Source organism: Arvicola amphibius, chromosome X, assembly GCF_903992535.2.
Source record: "Arvicola amphibius chromosome X, mArvAmp1.2, whole genome shotgun sequence".
NCBI lineage: Eukaryota > Metazoa > Chordata > Mammalia > Rodentia > Cricetidae > Arvicola > Arvicola amphibius.
The window spans coordinates 135,176,953-135,197,974 of NC_052065.1; the positions used below are offsets into that span (position 1 = coordinate 135,176,953).

Sequence of the window (21,022 nt, forward strand, 5' to 3'; positions counted from 1 at the left end):
TTTCTCCCCTTCCACCGTCTCTGTCTCTGTCTCTCACTCTCTGCCTCTCTCTCTGCTCTTCTCCCTCCTCTGCTCCATAACCCACTAAATAAATATCCAACCTCACTCTGCATGGCGTGCCTATGCACATCTCTGTCTCTCACCCACCGTGTGGCTCCCTGGCCGAGATCAACCTCCTTCAGAGACCTACGGCGTGGTGTCCTGGCATGCCCGTTTGTCTGTCTCTGCTGATGGGACTGGCTGCCCCGTCGAGGTCTCTCACACAGCACGTGGCTCCCTGCCTGGGACTCTTTGCCCCTGGAGGCCACTGCAGCCACTTGGGGAACTGTGGCATCCCTGCCTGGAATTGGCTGCTCTCGGGACCTGCTGCCAGCTGCCTGCTGCTACCTGGGGGACCTGAGCATGGTCTTATGTCCCGCTGCCTGCAGCCACTTGAGGGACCTGAGCATAGTCTCCTGTCCCGCTGCCTGCTGCCACTTGGGGATCCGCAGCTTTGCACTTAATCCATAACAGTTGTTCTTGCTTGACTCATGTCTGTGTTTGGGCATGTGCATCAGGCCGCAGGAAGCTTCTTCTGCCTAAGTATCACTCATGGCTGCTTCTCTGGAGGACCCGGGTGTCCAGGGATGACTGCAAAAGTACACAAGGGGTAGAAACAGGAGGCCCCCTAGTCCCCTGCCCACTGTACAGGCTCATTTGTGCCCAGCCTTTTTAGACCTGCAGTATGAGGGCCACCTTCCTCATTGCCTTCTGGAGCTTTTTCTGGTCTAAAGAATAAGGGAGACTCCTGGCTGTCACTGTGTTGTCCAGCCTGGGCTCTGATACTTCCTGGTCTTACTGTCCTCCCCAAGGACTGTGAATCCACGATGACCAAGCTTTGCCACCCTATCATCTGGGCATGCATGAGCCATGGGGGCTCAGAACACAAGTTCTGTGATATCTGACCTTAGGGAATGCCAGAAACTTAACGATGGCAGCAGTTAAATCCATGCCACTTTACAATTTAGGAAGGAAATTAAGAACTACAGCATAGGGAGTAAGGAAGCATCCCCAGCAAGGCCTTGGTGTTATATCTACCGTGGGGAGCACCTCTGTGTCCAACAAAATGGGAAACGTTACATCAGTCCATCACACAGTCGCTCCACACCTAGGTATGGGCCAATCCCCTGAATAGAAACCTTTGAGCCAATATAGGTATGCCAAAGATCATGGCAGCCCTCGTGACAGTGGGAAACTCCCCAATTACCCACTCATGATAAAGAGACACACCAAATGTGGTGCATCTGCACAACAGAATTCTATACTACCCAGCCCTAAGAAGGAATGCACTGCTGCTCCATTCACGTTGGGAGCATTTTCAGTGAAATCCGTCAGACAAAAGGCACATTCTGTAACGATCCACGCCTGTGTCAAGGGCAGAGTAGACAAACCTGGAAGAGGTGAACTTTCCAAACTGCTGTCATCTAATCTGGTGAGAAAACATGCCACTAGATGCAGTGATGGCTGCATGGGATAGTAGGCATGCCTTCAGGCAGCTTAGAGGAAGACGGATTCCTCTGTGCCTGTGTTTGTGTGTGTGTGGTGTGTGTGTCTGTGGTGTTTGTGTGTCTGTATGGTGTATATGTGTCTGTGTGGTGTGTGTATGGTGCTTATGTGTGTGCGTGTGCTGAGCGCCGGTGTGATATCGTGTGTATTGGTGTATGGTGTTTGTGTGGTGCGTGTGTGTATCTGTATTGTATGTGTGTCTGTGTGGTGTGTTTTTGGTGAGTGTGTCTATATGTGTGGTGAGTGTCTGTGTGGTATGTGTGTATTTTTGATGCGTATCTATGGTGGTGTATGTGTCTATGTGTATGGTGTGTGTGTGTGTATGTATGGTATGTGTGTTTCTGTGGGTGTGTGGGTGTGGGTATGTGGTGTTTGTGTGGGTGCGGGGGTTGTAGTGAGTGTCTGGGTGGTAGGTGGTGTGTGTGGTGTGTGACTGGTTAGTGTTTGTGGTGTGTGTGTGTGTGTGTGTGTGTGTGTGTGTGTGGTGTGCATGTGGTCGTGTGGGGGGTGTGTGTGTGCTGTGTGTGAGGGTGTGTGGTGAGTGTCTGTGTGGTATGTGGTATGTGTGAGTGTGTATGTGTATGAGTGTGTGTGTATGTCTCTGTGGTGTATGTGGTATGTGTGTGTGTGTATGCTTTGGTGTTTGTGTGTGATTGTGTGTGTATGAGTGTGTGTGTTTGTGTGTGTGTGTATTCTGTGTGTGGTGTGGGTGTGTGGGTGTGTACTGTGTGAGTATGGTTTAGTAACTGTGTGAGAGTGTGTCTGTGTATGAGTGTGTGTTCGGTGTATGTGCTTTGTGTGTATTCTTTGGTGTCTGTGTGTGAGTCCCTGTTTCCATTGCGACCATGACATTCTTGACATCTTTACTGTCTGTGTGCACCAACATTTCAGAAGTCATCCCCAGATCCGCAGAGCCCCTGCCATGTCAAGCAAGGAGCAGAAAGATACAGAGAGAAGTGCCAAGCGCCCTAGGGTTGATCAGAGTTTCCCATCAGATGACTTGCAGAACCCAGATCCAGTCACCCCCGGTAACAACTGATATGGGGCATATAGGGCGGGGCCAACCAGAGAGATGTGGTCTTGGGGAGGAGAGGGACTGGTTCCATACGTCCTCCTTCTGAGGAGAAAGGCACGGGGTGATAATGGCTAGGTGGGTGATCCGATATATGGGGGATGCTGTGCTGAGGTTTTGCGGATAATGAGAGAAATGAAAAACCGGTCAGACTGACCTAATTGCTTTCCACCACGCTGTTTAGGCTAGGCTACAACATTTCACATGTGACAAGGACCATCTAGTAGGAGACAATAACAACTGGGAGAGCATTGCCTCAAGGATAGCCTAGAACTGGCCAACTAAAAATATGTCCATAGCATGCTTCATCTACATACCTCAAGGACTGATATGAACCGTCCAACTGAGGACATACATATGTCCATACTTCATTTGCATGATGATGTGCTTATTGAATATTGCACCCTTTTGTCTCGATCCCTAGACTGGGTTGGGGGGGGTCCAGGAGGGACCCCTGAGAGATTCTACCCGAGGTCTGACTGTTCACTTTCAGAAGCTTCTGGACGGAATTGGGGACAGAGAGGATAGGGAACCACCTGTGGAATTTGTACGTTTGACTTGGAGTGTCTTTGGGCATCTCCCACCTTGGAGGGAGGATAGTCTTCCCCTGGAATTCTAGGACTTCTTGAGAGTCTGGTCGTCTTCAGTTTGTCTTGTGATTATTCCCATTCGCTTCCTTTGTGGGATATTTCTCTATCTTCCCAGACCCAGAACTAACATAACTAACAACATGGGAACTACTTGTTCTACTCCTTTGGATTTAACCCTTGCACACTGGCAGGACGTGCAGGACACCAGAAACAACAATAGCGTGACCGTGAAGAACCGTAAGTGGGTAACATTTTGCTCTGTTGGATGGCCAACTTTCGATGTTGGCTGGCCAGCAGAGGGGTAGAGGAAATAGTTTGTCGTCCCCAAACCGGCCACCCGGACCAGGTTCTTTACATTGTGACTTGGCAGGGATTGATAGATGCGGTGGAGAGTCCCTGTCCTTGGGTTAAACACAGTCAGGCTTATCTGTTGATGTCAGACTTTGGTCTCTTTCCTGCCTTTAGTTTCTTTCGTCTCTGAAATCCAATGGTGGCAGGTGGCTGTTTGGAGAGGCTAAGGAGATGAGGCCTTGCTGAGGGAAGGAAGTATGTCACTGGGGTCGGGGGTTGGCCTTCAGGTTTCAAAAGCCTCCTTTTTCACTTGACTTCCTAGGTTGCAGTTTGAGATGGGAGCCCTCAGCTCCAGCTTCCAGCTGGAGGTGCCCTGTGTGCCACCTGCATTCCCTGCCATTATGGACCCTATTACTCTGGAACCATAAGCCCCTAGTAAACTCTTTCTTCTCTGTGGTTGCCTTGGTTATGGATTGTATCACAGCAATAGAAGCCCTAACTAAGATAGCCTGATAGAAGACCTGAAGGGCTGTTGAGGGAGTCCCCTCTGTGTGCTGTGATTACCACTAACGAATAAAGAAACTGCTTTGGGCCTAAGGCAGGGCAAAACTTAGCTAGGTGTGGAAAACTAAACTGAATGCTGGAACAAAAAAGGGTGGAGTCAAAAAGATGCCATGGAGCCACCACCAGAGACAGAAGCTGAGAACTCTACCCGGTAAGCCACAGCCACGTGGTAATACACGGATTACTAGAAATGGGTTAAATTGAGATGTAAGAGTCAGCCAATAAGAAGCTAGAGCTAATGGGCCAAGCAGTGATTTAATTAATACGGTTTCTGTGTGATTGTTTCGGGTCTAAGCCAGCCGGGCAGGCGGGAAGAACTAGCGGCCCCCTTCCTACTACAGAGGGTCGGTCCCAAGCATGGGAGCTATTTCAGCAAACCTAACTGTATCCTCAGCAAGGTGGACTTTATCTGCATGAGACCCTCGTCACTCTAAAAACAGAAGTATCTGAGATTACTCTGTTGGATCAGGGTGGTGAAGGTGTGTGACTGACCATTAAGGGACTGCACGGTGAGGCTCCAGCCGAGGCAATCAGAGACTACTACATTCACCCACAGCCCTTGGGGAGCAGAGTGTGTGCCTTGAGACGTGCCTGATGGCCATCCGTCAGGCATGCATGCAAGCACGCCTGGATAGGCCACCGAACTCATCAGTCCATGCTGTGCCTGCCTGGCATGTGAGCACACCCTTCCAGCCAAAAAGGGGCACATGTACATCGGAAAGGCTGGGACTAACTGTCGGTGACTGGTTTCTGAAGGGAAGGAAGCTCTCAAGGGTGTGCTTGGGTTAGGATCACCTAGTGAATAACTGGGTGAAAGGGCATCTTCTGGTAAGGGATTAAGGAGAGTAATGCTTGAACCACAGCCCTTGGGGTTGGATGGTGGGGATCCCGGGGAGGCTTGCTCAAGAGGGCCTGTGATGTGATGCGCCTGAGTCTGGCCTTAGCCTCGAACTGGACCAGGCACCTCTGGAGCGTGAGAGGAGAGGTTCGAGAAATAGAGGACCTGGGAGGTCTGAGCCGGGCAGGGTGTTAGAGGAGGGACGGGCGCGATATCCAACAGGTGGCCCCTGTGTACTATTCGGGGACAGAATGAACACCTGAGACCTGTGAGATACAGCCACGGGCCATCAGGCAACCAGAGCGCCATTTGGAGAGAAAAGCACAGCGGTCCTCTCAGGCGTGCTCAACTGCTGTGCCCGAGGTCGGTAAATGCCTGTCTGACTGATAGATGAGCCCAGCCCTGGAGTCTTGCCTGACCTCTCTGTGCAAGTGCTTATATTTCACGTCACCAGAGCAACCCATCGGACCCACTGGCCTCCATGACACATATACGCCCCTTCCTTTTTCATCCGCTCAGAGACAGACACATGTGAAGATGGACTTCACTGGCTGTGACTGTGGCCCAATGAAATGAGGCCGAGGGCCATCCCTCAAGAGGAGGGCGTGACTGGTCGAGGTGGCGTGCTGAACCCCTTGGCGCATGCGCACAATGTTGTCCCCATCCCGCGCATGCTCAAGGGCTATCACGGCAGCCAATCAGAGAGCGTTATGTTGGGAGGTGGGGCCAAACTAAACGTGACTAACCTCTGAGCGGATGGAGGCTGTCTAGAGGAGCCAAGGTGCGTAGGTGAGTGACGGGATTTTTTGTTGCTTTGTTTTGGGGGTTTGGGGGTACTGTGGCCGGGCTCCTGGGGTGGTTTAGAGGGATCAGGAGGACGAAAGCTCTTGATGCAGGACAGAGGGACCACAGAGCGAGAGGGGCCAGGGTGGCCTGTGAGGTGCGTTGGTGTCTGTGTGTGAGTGTGTGTGGTGTATAATGTGTGTGGTGTGTGTGTGAGTGTGTGTGTGTTGTGTTGATTTAAATGAGATAGCCTCCAATGCCTGGGGATATTGAATACTTCTTTCCTCCCAGAGGCTGCTGTTTGGGTTTGTTTGGTGGGGGCGGGGTGGCACTGCTGCAGGAAATACGTCACTGTGTGTGGGCTTTGAGGTTTCCAAAGCTTCCTGCCAGTCGAAGTTTGTTCTCCCTCCTTTCTGCTTGAGATTCACCATGGATTTTGTGTGTGTGTGTGAGAGGACAGTGGTGGGGGGAATGATGCTGCCACCTGACTTCCTGGAGGTCCACGGTCCTCCATATTTTTAGAAAGTGACCTAGAACACTTATTTATTTACAGCTGGAGAGACAAGTGCCTGCCCTCCAAATTCTGGCAGGTGAAAAGGTGTCCTTCTCAGACCTGGCCCCTGCCTGATCTTATTATATTAGAAGGTAGAAAGGAGCCTGTCAGCTCTTGTCTTTCCTTGCCCCAGCCCCTTGTCAAAGCCCTGCACCAAGGCCCCCTGCACCCTGGGATGGCAGGCAGCATCGCCTTCTGTCGTATGTGTGCATGCTTACTTTGTTTCATGCGTGCAGCTGCAGGGGATGGTGGGGGAACTAGGTGACAGAGATGTAAGTGAACAGTCAGCAGCCTCCTTCCTGATTTCGACAGAGAACTGGCTACTAGGAGAGAACGTTTTTCCATGACACTGTGGTTGCCATGACAACAGGGACAAGCCATTCTTTCCTGGTTACAGATACATTGGCGAAGGATACTCACAGAGTGGAGACGTGGGATCACTAGTGAGACACGCGAGGCTCACAGGTAGGTGCCTGCGGCCATCCTGAGTGAACGTGACTGAGCCCGTGAGTGTGCCGTGGGTACGTGCTGGCTCTTCCATGGGACAGGAAAGGTTCTGGCTATTACTGTTTGACGCGAAGCCCCAAGGACTGGTGCTCAGCCAGCCCTGTCTCTTTGTCCTCCGGTGACACCTCACCGCGTTGGTGCCAGCTTGATCCTTTCAGGCCCTGAAAGTATAGATCGCCAACCTACGTAAATGGATGCCTCCTCGTTGTTTGTCAATGATTGTCACACGTGCTCTTGACAGAATGGCCGTGTTCGTGCAAGGGCGCCTTACCCGAGATAGTTGTAGCTTGTGTTGACTGAGAGAGGGAAGCTGGAAGGTATTTAAGGAGGAGGTAAATGTGGACGAGGACTGGCAGTTCCCTTGGAGGATTGGAGCTGAGGTCTCCAGATCTCTTGGCCTGGAGACCTGACACAAAAAGGGAAGAAATGCCTCCAAAAGACAGCCGCCTCTAAAGTGGCCACTAATCGCAGCTAGGCAGACCGAGGCCAAAAAAATCAGTGCGGTATGAGCACCTGAAGAAGCGGCAGCGTTTGTTCCCTCGACGGGTGTTAGTTTGTGCCCGGGTCGGAGTCTTTGCTCCGCTCGCAGTTGGGTTACGCATCAGCTGGGCCGTGTTACAGAGTGTGCAGCTGGGGTTTCCCTCCCACCCACCAGCCCATCATCCGGATCTCTCCCTGTATCTCGGCCCCTGCTTGTGAACAATATGCTTTGTGCCCTTCTCGCACCCTCTCGTCAGACTGGCCCCCGTCTGTTTGTCTCACCACAGGGAGGGAAGCCATCTGGAAGTTCCCATCTGCACAAAACGTGAATGGACGTCGCACACGGGGATCGTGTGCGAGCTCTTGCCAGAAGGCCTCGGGCACGGGGCCAAAGCATGTGTTGAGACAGAGATTTCCGGATTTCATCTTGCACCCTTCTCCGTGCACCTCTGGGGAAGAAGACTTTGCTGCTTTCATCGGAAAGGTAACTGTTGAAGGCAGTGCACTAGAGGTGATGCCTGAATCGATGGAGGCGGTTGGCAAAGCTGACAATATTTAAGCAGGCTGTAGAAGACGGAGGGGTTTTCTAAGGCATGGCGCAGTAGGCCTGCACAGATGGAATACTCACGCCGGGGAGAGCAGGGCCTCATATGGGTGCAGACGCTTTTCTCTGTGACTGAGTTACAGATGCTGCCTGGATGTCCTGGCATGTGGGCTTGAACACAAACTTGGTATTTCCGGGTATGTTTTCTCACTCAGGAAGTGTGTGAGGCTGAGAACATTACGCCCGAAGGAAGCAGAAGCTCCTGCAGGCACCACTGCCTGGGGTGGAAAGCTTGCATTCTATAAGTATAACGCGAGCCTCCATGATGGCTAAGGGCACCGAGTCAGCGGTGGGCTCTCTCGTGCCCGAGGTGTGGTACCTGCATATGGGGGCATGGTTGCTTGGGCTAGATGGTGCCCAGTCAGCCTTGCTGGTGAGCATGTGCTCGGAAGGTCCAGCAGAGGGCAGCCGGAAGTAACTGAGGGGCCTACGTTTTCCTCTGTGTCCTCAGCAGATAACCTGTGGCCGAGGACTCCACGGAGGCTGGATCAGAGCAGGCCAACCCTGTGACATCACACAGATTCCTCGGAGGAAGAACTACCTCAGGTGATCCCTAAATTGGGCCCCAGATTGCACAGCTCACATTTACTATTGCGTCACCCAGCAGGTGTAGACTGGGCCAGACCTAGACTCCTGCATGTTGAGAGCCACTTTATGCACTGTGAGATCAGATTGGAAGTCGGTAAGACTTGAACGGGCATACGGCAGAGGGGACACTGCACATTTGAGCAGTGAATAGGGATCTGGAGCTAGAATGTACCGACAGGTGTTTATGGATACAGAGGGTGGGAAGGAAAAGGCTGAAGGAAGGAAGTGAATATCATTTGCCTCCCATATTTCTGTCCGGTCGGGAATTCCCATGGGCAAGGCCTAGAGTCCCTAAAGGAGAGGTCGGCATGCCCACACTCACAGAAGGGGTCGTGGGGTAACAGGAGTCCCCAAAACGACCAGGGTCCTCAGGAAACGGCATCAGGAGCCCTGAGTCCACAGTGCTCTGCCGCCCTGAGCCTGGTGCTGGCCCGGTAATGACAGAAGCCACCTGAGTCTTGGCAGGAACAGTGAGCAACTGTGGCGTGTGAGCCCTCCGTGGTTCTTCCGCGTTGTGGTCCTCAAAGTGTGTGGTCATCGGAACCTTCAGTGGGCCTCTCCTGAGGATCAGACAGATGTGGGCTTTGTTTCCAGAGTGCATGCACAACACGCACGGCATGCTCACTGCTGATAGGGAACCACGGGGCCAAGTCCGGAGCAGTCAGGAAAGGAGTAGATCCTGACACACACCCACTCACAGTGAGCAGAAAGGGACGAGATTCCACTGAGAAGCACGGGGGAGATCCTGTGTGGAGAGGCAGAGAATGGAGGGACATGGACAGGAGAGCTAAGCTACAGATGAGATTGGACACCACTTAAGATTCAAAGCAAGCCTTCTGGACTTAGGGGACGGGCAAGTGACCATCCAGGGCATCAAACAGCTGCTTTGATTTCCTATCTGTCTAAGACGACCCTGTGGATTAACGGTATGGCACTTAGGTTGTGGGCAGGAGAGTTCTATGGCCTGGGATCTGTTGGTAGAACAGTGCCCATCACCGGCACATATGGGTGTGCAGGGTCTATGGACTTGAGGTAGCAGCAGGAGAGCGGGCAATACCAACGGAGACACTTACCCTGTTGCTCTCATCTGACACTACTGAGTCTGCCAATTAGAAAGCATTTCTCCACCGTGGAGAAATGCTTTCCTTGGTGGGGGGAGGGCTCTGCTTTGTACCATGAGTGCACTTGATCCCACAGCGAGGTCCAGCACGGAGTTGGCAGCAAGAGGTCGGAACCAAAATATGAGGGGGCGGGGGAAGGGGAGGGAGGAAAGAAGCTATGACAGTGACAGCAGCCATCCTTACCTGCCATGTTATGCAAATCGCCATGAAGATTTCTGCACCCCCGTCGTTCCTCAACCTGGTATCATACTGGTGCAAAAGGCAAGGTGCACTAGGTGTGTGTGCACAGGCTTCCTGGGGTGGAGCGCGGGGGGGGGGGGGGGGAGGGATTAGCTCCCTAGGAAAGAAAGCAATGAGGCTCCCCCCCACCGGGCGGAATCCCAGGGAGCCCCCTAGGAATTGGATGGGCAGGAAAATACACAAGCCAAGTAAAGACACTCACCTCTCCTGGAGGAAGTTCACCACCCCAGCCTGATGGTGGGCGGCCTTGTGTTACACATCTGCTCTGGATCCTTCCATATCCTCTCCGGCACACACCCTCATCCCTGTAGAACAACAGACTTTGGGCACTCCCTTGCCTTCTCTCTCCACACCTCACTGTGCTGTTGCTTCAGTATCCACTAAAGGCTAATTCCATCCTAACGCAGCTCTGCTTCCCTCTCCCACACTTACAGGGCATGCCCACATCGTCCTGAGAGAGGCCACCAGGTTAAGCTTGTCTACCAGATTCTGGAGGGAGGACAGCACCACAGGCTGGGGAGCCAGGCCAGACAGAGACGACCAGCAGGGAGCAGTGCCCACCACAACCCAGGGTGTCACCCTGCCCTGATCAGAACAGCCCCAGAGTTCCATCACACATGGACTCTGCAGAATACGTGCTCTGCGACTGGAAGGGCCAGCTGTGGCCTGCAAGGGTGTTGTCCAGACCCAGCACCTCAGCCCATAGTAAGAGGAGACGGGCCTCTTTCTTTCCTGGAGGTCCAGATTCTTCCTGATGGTGAGAAGACCAGAGTGAGGAGCGCAGAGGCAAGGCCCCTAACCAAGGCTGAAATCGTAACCATCGCCTCCTTGGCCGGAAAGGAGTCACAGGGCAATGGGTCGCCAGGGCAGACCAGGGCATACAGAAGAGCCCTCAAGGTGGCCCTGGATGTTCTGGGCGAGGGAACCCGCTTGTATCAAGGAGAAAGGGCAGGTGGCCAAAGAACCAGCACAGCGGCTCCCAAGGTTCATAAAGAGGAGACCAGCACAGCACACCGCCAGCGCCCGCACCCCCAAGGGCGCAACCGGAAAGGCCAAGGGCTCTCCCACAGGAGTCCTGGGAAGCGAGGCGCGCCCAGGACCTGTGTTGTTGGGCTCACGGAATGAGCCTGCAGTGCAAGGGGGGAAGCCCAGGCCCTCACCGCTGTGGAGTCCCCCACTTTGAAATGCCACGGAGCATGTTAAGGGCACCAGAGTGCGTCAAGTTCTTGCAAGAGGCAACAGAAATGCTGGTGAAAGCCTAGCAAGAGAAAGTTGAGCACCCAAGCGCAGGTCTTTGAGCACACCGGCCTCTAGGGAGGGTGCCCGTGCTAACAATGAGCATAGGCCTGCCTCTGGGCCACCGAGGCACACCTCTACCCCGCCCAAGGCTCTCAAGCCGCAAGTATGGTGTGGCGGCCTAGAGATCCGGGCCATTGGAGCCCAAAGGAAGACCACCCTCCCAGAGAACAAGGAGGAACCCAGGCCGCGACCCCGAGGCCAGACTCAGAGGGGGCATCGGCAGCCTGCGCGCCTCCAGTCCCGAGACTGCGAAGATCAGTCCGCGTTGCTGGCAGGAAAAGGAAGATCCATGCGCTGTGTGCACAGTGCGGGCTCTCGGGACTGGAAACTCAAGTGCACTCGAAGGTGACTAAGGCCAGGGTCAAGAGGGGAGCTCCTGGAGTTCCGGAAGCCTGCCAAACCACCAGTGTGGCTTCTGCCCAGGAGACGAATACCATCGAACGAGGGATGCTGGTCTGGTTCAAATTCCAGGACCATCCTTTCTGGCCAGCGGTGGTCAAGAGTGTCAGCAAAGAACGACGAGAAGGCCAGGGTGCTGCTGATCGAGGGCAACATGCAGTTAGAGCGCAGGGGTGTCCTTGTCCCTCTCCGCAAGCTGAAGCTCCTGGACTGTGGGGAGAAATTCTCCCTCCTGCGGAGAGCCGGCAAAGTGTACGGCCAGGGCATCAACTGGTGCCTCTTGGTGATCGACCGCTACAGAGAGGACCTCGCCTGTGGCTCCTTCCGGGGCACCTTTATGGACTACTACACTGCACGAGCCAGTTACCCGCTGAGGAGGGCCATCCAAGAGGGTGACCTGCGCATTGATTTCCCCAAGGGAGCTATGCCGACTTGGAAGACTGGGAGGAGGAGACCGCCCGGGTGGGAAGAGGCCCCGCAAGAAACTCCTGCCTGACCGCATGAGAGCCGCTTGGGACAGAGCCAACCAGAAGCTCGTAGACTTCATCGTGAAGAGAAAGGGGGGCCGACCAGCACCTGCTGGACATCGTGAAGGGCAGGAAACCGTCCCGGTGGCTGGACGACCTCTGGAAATCAAAGAGGGAAGTCTTCCGCATTGAGACCTACCTGGAAGATGAGGACCAGTTGCATCTCGTGGCCAGACATTTGCAAGAATATCCAAGGAAGCAACCAGGCCCTGCTCTCGCTGGCAAGAGGAGACCACGTCCGGCTCACCATGGAGGTTCTTCTTCCAGAGGCAATCATCTGCGCCATCGCTGCACTGGATGAGCTCAGCTACAAGGAGGCAGAAGAGAAGTATCTGCGTGGCCCACCTGTGCACTATCGTGAAAAAGAGCTCTTTGAGAAGACCATCCTAAAGGCGGCCCGGAAGAGGTCAGCAGCCAGGATTGGGGCTGGCAGGGTCCCTGCTGCGCCCACTCCTTAGAAGGGAGCTTCTCCTTTTCAGCCTTCACCCCCCTGCAGCTTCACCTCCAAAAGAGAACCATCTGGGAGACTGTGGGCTTGCTATGACCGCTCCTCACTGCATACGTGTTTCTCCACACACAGACCCCCCCCCCCCCCCCCGAAATAAACGTTCACGTAAGTGCTTGAAGGTGCAGATTGTCTACATGGATTCGGCAATTCCTGTTAGCTTCAGGCCAGTCCTAGCCCTCTTTGGCCTGTGCCCAAGTGTGGAGAAGTCCCGTGGGGTCACCAGCTTTGGGTGGAGTATTAGCTAGCTATGCGCAGTCATGCCCTCTGTGCACGGACCCCATGCACCCAGACAGCACACCAGGTTCCTGATGACACTGTGTATCTCTGTGTGTCTCTGATCTTCCCATACTCTCCTGTCCTCTCTAGGGTGCCCTGGATGGGGCAGGTCCTGTTGCTTTCTCCATTACCTCCCTCTTTGCTCACTCACGTTGAAGGAGAGGAGCAGATGTGTGCTTTGAGGCTGTGCTTTGAAGCCAAAGAAGGGGCTGGAATTGTTGTGACCCTAGGGATAGCCTGATTTCAAAGAACCGTATCCCCCCCCATATATAAATATGTGTGTGTGTGTGTGTGTGTGTGTGAGAGAGAGAGAGAGAGAGAGAGTGTACACTTGCACGTGTGCATGTTTGTGAGTGTGTGTGTGCTCCTTTTGATCCTCCTGTCTCTGTCTCCCTGGTGCTGAGATTAAACATACCTGTCCACACACCTTTTTTTCAAATGAGTACTGGATAATGAGGTCAGCTTTTCACCTCATGCCGAAAGCACTTTCCATTCTCAGCCATCTTCCCCTCCCCGGAGACTTCTTACTCTAAAGGAGACACATTTGCCAACCTTGTAGGCTGACTTTCTGCAGTAAACATCAATATCCCAGCCTTTCTCATATTTCAGAGATCCGAGACTTCTGTTTACAGGAAGGGAGGGGACCTGTCATCCCTTGGAGTCACTGATACCTGTGGTATACTGATGTGGGGCAGCCCTGCCATACCTCCCAGAAGCTCCTGTTTCCCTGTCTGGAATCACAGTCCATGACATATTTTGGTGACTGTGCACCGAAATGGTGCCTCTGTGGGCTCTCAAGTACAACCTTACACAAGCCCGGTCTTCTTTCCCACTCTCATTGTTCTTGTCTGAATCTCTGTGAAATGTCCTTGTTTCCTCCAGCCTGTGCCTCTAGATTCACAATACCGGTTGCCTTGTACAGGAGAATGCTCAGCGTTAGTCCTTGCTGCTAATTCCTGGGTTTCTTTTCTGCACATAGTGGGCTCTTACCCAGGTTTAAAAGATCATGCATCGTGTGCATGCTTGTATTTTCAGTAGTGGGACCGCAAAGATAAGAACCCTGGTGCTTGCTGACCAGCCAATATGGCTGAATTTGCAAGTACTGAGTTCTATGAGGAGACCCTGTCTAAAAAACTATCATGGAGAATAGATGAGGCCGACTCGTCTTGTCAGCTTCTGGTTTCCACACTCAGAAGGTCACAACAATGAATATGTACAGAAGATTTTTAAATGGACCCACGTTTTCCCTCTGTGTTTCTCTGTAAAAGCCACCAACAGTGTAACTCAATCCTTCTTCCCTTTAAGAATGTAAAAATCACTGGACCTCCCTTCTTCCTGCTTTTGACTCCATCTAGAGGAGGAATTAACAATTTCAATCTGTTAATTTCTTTTCTAAGAGAAGATCATGTCTAATGTCATTGTGTGTTCTACTTAGCCATGCACCGTGGCAGTGCAATACTCAGAGCCTGCATGTCAGAAAAACTCATGAATAAAGCTTCTTTAACTATTCCACATAAAGACCCCCTAACTCTTCTGTGCCTCATCATAACATCCAATTCTCTTCTTGTCAAGGCATTCAATACCACTGAAATTGGAGTTGCTATAAATTTCCTGTTGTTTATTTATGGTCCATTCTGCATCAGAGCAGAGGCATTTACTCCTTCATCTGCATGTTGGGGACCTAGCAGAAACACAGTCAATAACTGCTGCCTGGTGGAATGTCTAATTGAATTGTGTACACAACAGTTACATCTCCATTGTCCCAATTCTCTCTTGGCTGAGGGAATCAGAAATGTGGGGCTGCCTCTTACCTAAAGTAATTTGACCTTTGTTTTTTTTTAGCACCCATCTCATTCACAGTAGCTCTACAGGCCAGTCACATTCTTATATCACTCATCAAATGGTTGGAACTTTACCTCCTGCATGATGCTGCTACCCCCTGCCACTCCTCAGTCTGCGCTCACTGGTTCTCTAACTCACAATCTGAAATGATGCACCTGGAAGTCCCCACTTACCAGGAACTGTATGGAAGCATGGACAATTTTCAGTTGAGTTCGACCAGGCTCAAAAGATTCTTCACACTAGATCTAGGCATCAAGGAAGTTGTCCCACATCTGGTACAATGTGACCAGCAATGACTAGGGGCGGCAGAACTGAGGCAGGGACTAACACAACACAAATAAAGAATCAGTTCTTAGACACCACAAATCTGTTTTCTAGTGAAATTAGATTAGAAACTCTGATTTCTATGTATTAATATTCAGTGGCAAGCCTAGGATTCATGAGGAATAGAATATGGCGCTGGAGACCTCACACCTCAGAGCCTCAGACACAGAGAAGCAGCAGCTAAGAACATCCCACACTCCAGATAACCTAGGGGCTTGTCAATGAACTGTAGGTGGAGGCTGGGAAGAACTTAGCTCAATGGATCTCAATTTTTTTTTCAGGAGGAATGGGAGATATTTTTACTGAGGAGAATACAAGGGATAGAATAAAGATGCAGAGTGATGAGAATAGTGTCAGAGAAATAAGAACATCTTCACGACAGAGAAGGGATAACCACTTGGGAAACACAAAGCAAGCTATCAGTATGGCAGTGTTCTCAACGTCAACGGAAGAGGGCGCACCGCATATGTGAACAGAGACAATGAGCCTGCACTGTGCTTCTTCTCCAAGAGCAGGAAAACTTCATTTCACATGAAAATGAACTAACAGGAGATGATCAAAGGTAAATATCATGCAAAGCACTAACAGAGAAGAGGAATAAGAGCAAAATAACACCCTCATAGACTCCTCATTTTAAACCGCGGTAAAGTCATTAAGAGAATAACCTAAGTTGTGTGGTTAATAAACACACATAATCTCAGATAATCTGGAGGCTCAGTCAAGAGAGCACAAAATTCGGGCTGGTGGGAGAGATCATCAAGGGCTTTAAGCAGAAGGGATTCCTCATGATGGCTATAAAGTTCCTTTGCGCTTTTAATGAGCACCGGAAGCAACACTACATCGACCTGAAAGACCGTCCTTTCTTCCTGGGGCTGGTGAAGTACATGAATTCAGGGCCTGTGGTAGCTATGGGAGGGGTTTAATGTGGTAAAGACAGGCCACGTGATGCTGAGAGAGACCAATCCAGCTGATTGTAAGACAGGTCCCATTCAAGGCGATTTCTACATTCAAGCTGGCAACAATTCAATGATAAGTGCTGGGAAAGAGACAAGTGTACGATTTAAGCCTGAAGAACTGATTGGCAAGTCTTGTGCCCATGACAGGGACTATAAGTAGAGGTGGATAAACCAGACCTTTTCCTCCATTATAAATGGATCCCAGGACAGAGCTCTTTACTCCACTGGCCAGATGAAATATCTTTTCTAAAAAAAAAAAAAATATTCACCATTAAAGCCTTTAGAAATGTTTGGGGAAAATCTCCTCTGAAGCATTAATCATCTTAGGAGGAAAAGGGGGTGTTGACAATAGCTATATACCAAAATATTAGTTATTTTGGTTGCACCAAAAGGAGAAAGAAACACCATGAAAACAGAACCTAAGGAAGATTTTGTGATGAGTGAGCTGCAAAAAGATGGAGGAAGAAAATTTATAGAACAGAGGATGGTAGGGACAAAGGAAGGAACAGTGAGGCAGTCTTGACTGAAGGGAGACCAAAAAGGAAAAAGCTGTAAAACGAAATGATGTTGTCATTCTTAGCTTTCAAGAGACTGAGCTACTGAGATCCTTCAACCTGGCTAGTCTGTGTTCTTTGGGAGAAAAAAAAAAAGGAAATAGTAGACAGTGGGGAGAGAATAACAACTCCTAAGGAAAGTAGAATTAAATTGTCAAGGGAAATAAGATGATTGGTAAGAAAGGGCTACATATGGAGCTCAGAGGTAGACCAGTTACCTACCATGCTCCAAAGGCTCTGGATTAAATTATCAGTAACAAGGAAGGAGAATCCAATTCATGAAGGAGCAACACAAATCAGAATTATAAAATCACAGAATGGAATAATTGATTTATAAAGTAGTTATAGGTGAAATTTAAGAATTTTTATTTCATAAATAAGATTGAATTTTAAAGACCCATAAGTGATTAAACACAACACATAATGACTAAAAAGAAAGGAATCTGGAGAGATGGCTCAGTGGCTAAGAGCACGTGTTACTCTTGTAGAAGATCCAGGATTAATTTCCACTACCCACATGGCAGCTCAAAAGCATCTGTAACTCTAGTTCTGAGGGATCCAACATCCTCTTCTGGCCTCCATAGGCACCAGGCATGCATACAAGCAACACCTATACATATACTTTCTAAAAACTGAAACAGATGAAGAAACCAGATGCATGTGTAAAACAATGACAAAGAGAGAGGAAGAAGACTTGAGCGAGATGACAAAAAACTGTAGACCAAAAAAAAAAAAATCTACGTTCAATATAATATATATTCCCAAGATTAAAAGTAAAGTAAATCCAAAGGACAAACACGAAAATGTTTAATTCAGTGAAGTTTCCCGAGGGGTTCAAAATAACAAATAGAAATAGAACACCATGTACCTGAGAGAACTAGTGCCAGACTTGTTTTTCTTTAAAGTTCAATAATTCCTTATGAAGACCAAAGGCAAAGCTATGGCCACTAGAGGTCAGGGAGGTACATGCCTTTGATCACAGGATTTGGGAGACAGAGACAGATGGATCTCTGTGAGTTCAAGGCCCCCCCTGGGCCACACAGAGATCAGCAGAAACAAATCCAGGTGGTGGTGCCCTACACTTTAATCCCAGTCTTAAGGAGTCATGCGCCTTTAATCCCAATACTAGAGGGAATATAAAAATGGGAGGAGAGAGAGGTTTAGGCTGCTTAGTTTTGTGGTTGCCCAGCCTTGGTAGAGTAAGACTTCTCTAGTGGCTTGGCTGCTTCGCTTTTCAGGTTGAACCCCAATTTCCATCTCTGAGTTTTTATTATTCATGATACAGGGAATCATAGCAAATGTTTTAAATCCAGGCAAGTTCACCTTCAAAGTGTGAATTCAGCAAAGCCTTACGGACATGCAACAACTTGCAGAATGATGCTACCATGACACTCTTCTTAGGAATCTGTACAAGAACAAGCTTCAACTGAATGAAATGACTGGATGGAGATTGGGAAATTAATTTTAACTCGAATCAAGAAGTTCCAGACTAACAAGGAAGTTTATAATACACAACTTAGGGCAGCTCTATACAGCACAAAGATCCAGGGATGACCAGGTATGCAAACACTATTCATACCATCCTTTTAACACTGTAATGAAAGGCTATCTTTGTTATTATTTATTATTGTTGCAAAAATTATGTAAGTTATATTCTAATTGTCACATGTATTTAAAGTATATAAAGTACTCTGTAGGCTATGAAATTGTTTATATTCCCCACTTTAAAAAATGTTTTTGAAAGAAAGTCTAGCAAGAGTTCACTGAGGAAAAAATGGTTTCAGATCAGGAAGAAAAAACACAGCATAAAAGAAGTAGAAACAAATAACATTTTGTCATCCCACGGGACAAAAAAAGCTCCAAAATGGCTAGCTTCTTTGTTTCTTGGATTTATCTATTTTGTGAGTATGAGTGTTTTACCTTTGTGTGTGTATTTGTGTGCGCGCGTGCACATATGCATGCACATACCGCATCACATGTGTGTTGGTACCTTTGAAGGTCAGGAAAGGGAATGAATCACCTAAACTGGAGTTACAGTGAGCCACAATGTGGCTGCTGGGAACTAAACTAAGGTCCTCTGCAAGAGTACCAACACTCTGTTTATGCTGTCTCTAGATCCCAACAATAGCTACTTTACAGCCGTTAGAATAACTCTACAAGGAATGTGGTAACAAGGTCATTGGAGGAAAGGAAGTCAGAGAACCAATGTGCACATGGTGAAATCAAAAATTAAAATGCGAGTCATAGAAAGAAGCAAAGGGAACGGGAAACAAAAATCAGCAAGAAATGACTTTGAGTAACCCAGGCTTTATCACAGGACACTAGCAATCACTGAGAATTGATGATCTTTTGTTTAAAAACTGGGCTTTGTTTTGCTTTTCAAGAGGAATGGAGAATAAGTTAGATGAAAAAGTAACAGTTGCTTATGCCTACAAAGCAATAGAAATCTTGAAACTGTTTCGCTAAGGTTAGAGAACATCCCTTCCGTCTCATCATCCATCCTTCTACCATGGCAGTTTCATAGCTGATAATGTAGCCTGACTCACTCAGCATTCCGTGCCTTCAGCGCCCAACGTGGATAACTGAATCCACAGAAAGCTTGAGAAAGCTTGGGAAAGAATAGAGTAAAGCATGTTTTCTTGGTAGCAACAATTTCTCGGGTCTGCTCTGCTCACTAGAGGCCAAGTGCTCTCATTTAAGAGAGGCTTCCTGACTCAGCTTTAGCTGCAAAACCCTGAAGCTCTTTTAAGAGGTCCTGCCATGAAACACTTACATAGTGTTGATGAAAAGCTGAACGCATGCTTTCGGTTTTCAGCCATAGCAGGAAAAAGTTGTGCTGTTTTAAAATGCTGGCGTTCTGTCCTGTCCTGCCAGGGCAAACTCTGACTCTTTCAGGCAGGCAGGCCAACTGAGTGTGGTCTGTGAGCAGAATGCTGCAGCTTGCTTGCTGGCAGGGACCTTGAAATGCCATAGAGTTGTGGCAGTAAACAGGGCTCTGGCCGGTACCTCAGCCACAGAAAGCTAAGGAATGGGCTGGATCTAGCTGTCAAAATCATGGCTTTAGTCCTACCGATATGTTTGGTAAATTAAAGACTCATGTAGTCAGAAAAAGAGAGATATACAGTAAAGATTCAAAGTCGAAGAAAACATCAAAATGGTTAATGTGTTGAAAATATATGCAGGCTAAAGGTTAAAGTTCTTAAAAGTAAAAAAGAAAAAAAGGAAGTAGCTAGGGTGTGGTAGTACACACCTTTAATCCAACACTTGGGAGGCAGAGGTACATTGACCTCTGTGACTTCAAGGTGCGATAGCACACACCTTTAATCCCAATGCCTGGGAGGCAGAGACAGACAGATCTCTGTGAGTTCAAGGACAGCCTGGTCTGCAGAGCTATTCCAGGACAAAGATTTACAGAGAACCTGTCTCAAAAAAAATAAAAGAAATAGAGGTTAAAGTAAAACCATATAAAGATGGAAAATACACAGAGAATCTTGATACTGTATGCTATTATGTCTCTTTTGAATTGTTTTAATGCTGAGGAAGGAGCAACAGATGCTAAAAGATATTTGTTTACAATTCTGCTGAACTAATCCAACATAGATATTTTGAAAATACCTTGACTTCAGAATTGGATCTAAGGATATGATACTTTGGAAAAGAGATTCTTCTTTTGTTTTTACAGAAAATGAAACCCTGTGGATTGCTTCTATCCCAATATGGTATGATAGACCACTCCCTCCTGAAAGGTTGCTATGAACACCTTCAGAAAATTACTGTACCCAACTGATGACTGAGATGAACCTGGCACACAGGTTACAACACCATGAAGATCTGATTAACAGCGTCCCCATTCAGCAGGAAGCAGTTTGGAGAGAAATAACTACGTCCATATTCCCAATATGTTTATAATGTTCTTTTACATTTAAAAGGGGATATTATATAGATATGAATAATTTGCATTGATATGGATTTTGCTTTAGTGATTTAAATTTAAGGTCAATTTTGTTATATGATATGTATTTCTGATCTTGACTAAGGTATTGTGATTGTGTAGTTTATTTTAAAAATTTAATGTATAATTAGGAAATGTAGATTGTTATGAATAATCATTGATAATAGTCAAGCTTATAGTCATGTTAGTTGGATTTTCTAGATATATAGAGACATATTTCAGTTAGACAGGCATTCCTAATATCTTCAAAGACTATAGAATATGGCATTTTAATGTTTTAATACTTAGGGTTTCATTACAATGGACATTCGCTCCTGGCAGCACCAATCTACTTCAAGAGGAAGATGGGCATCGAAGAACTCCTTATGTTAGTTTGATAGCCATTTGGGCAAGAAACTGCTCTTGCCTGGACTGTTGCATAAACTGGACACAGAGAACCCTCAGAGAGAAGACTGCTGAACTTGCCTAAAGGTGAGATGATCTTTCGGGGATCCTGATTCATGAAAGAGTCTGTGAGACATTCTGCAGGACACAGCATATAGTGACTGAACTGCCTTCGAATTCCCTGCTTCATGGAAATGTCTCTGGATACTATGGGCCTGAAGGCTG

The 21,022-nt window shown here is 48.8% G+C and overlaps 2 pseudogenes; one reads left to right on the plus strand and one right to left on the minus strand.

The window, feature by feature from the left end:
• LOC119805466 overlaps nt 1–21,022 on the minus strand; it is a 170,351-nt pseudogene that overhangs the window by 14,343 nt on the left and 134,986 nt on the right.
• On the plus strand, nt 10,394–12,459 carry LOC119805463 (annotated as a pseudogene).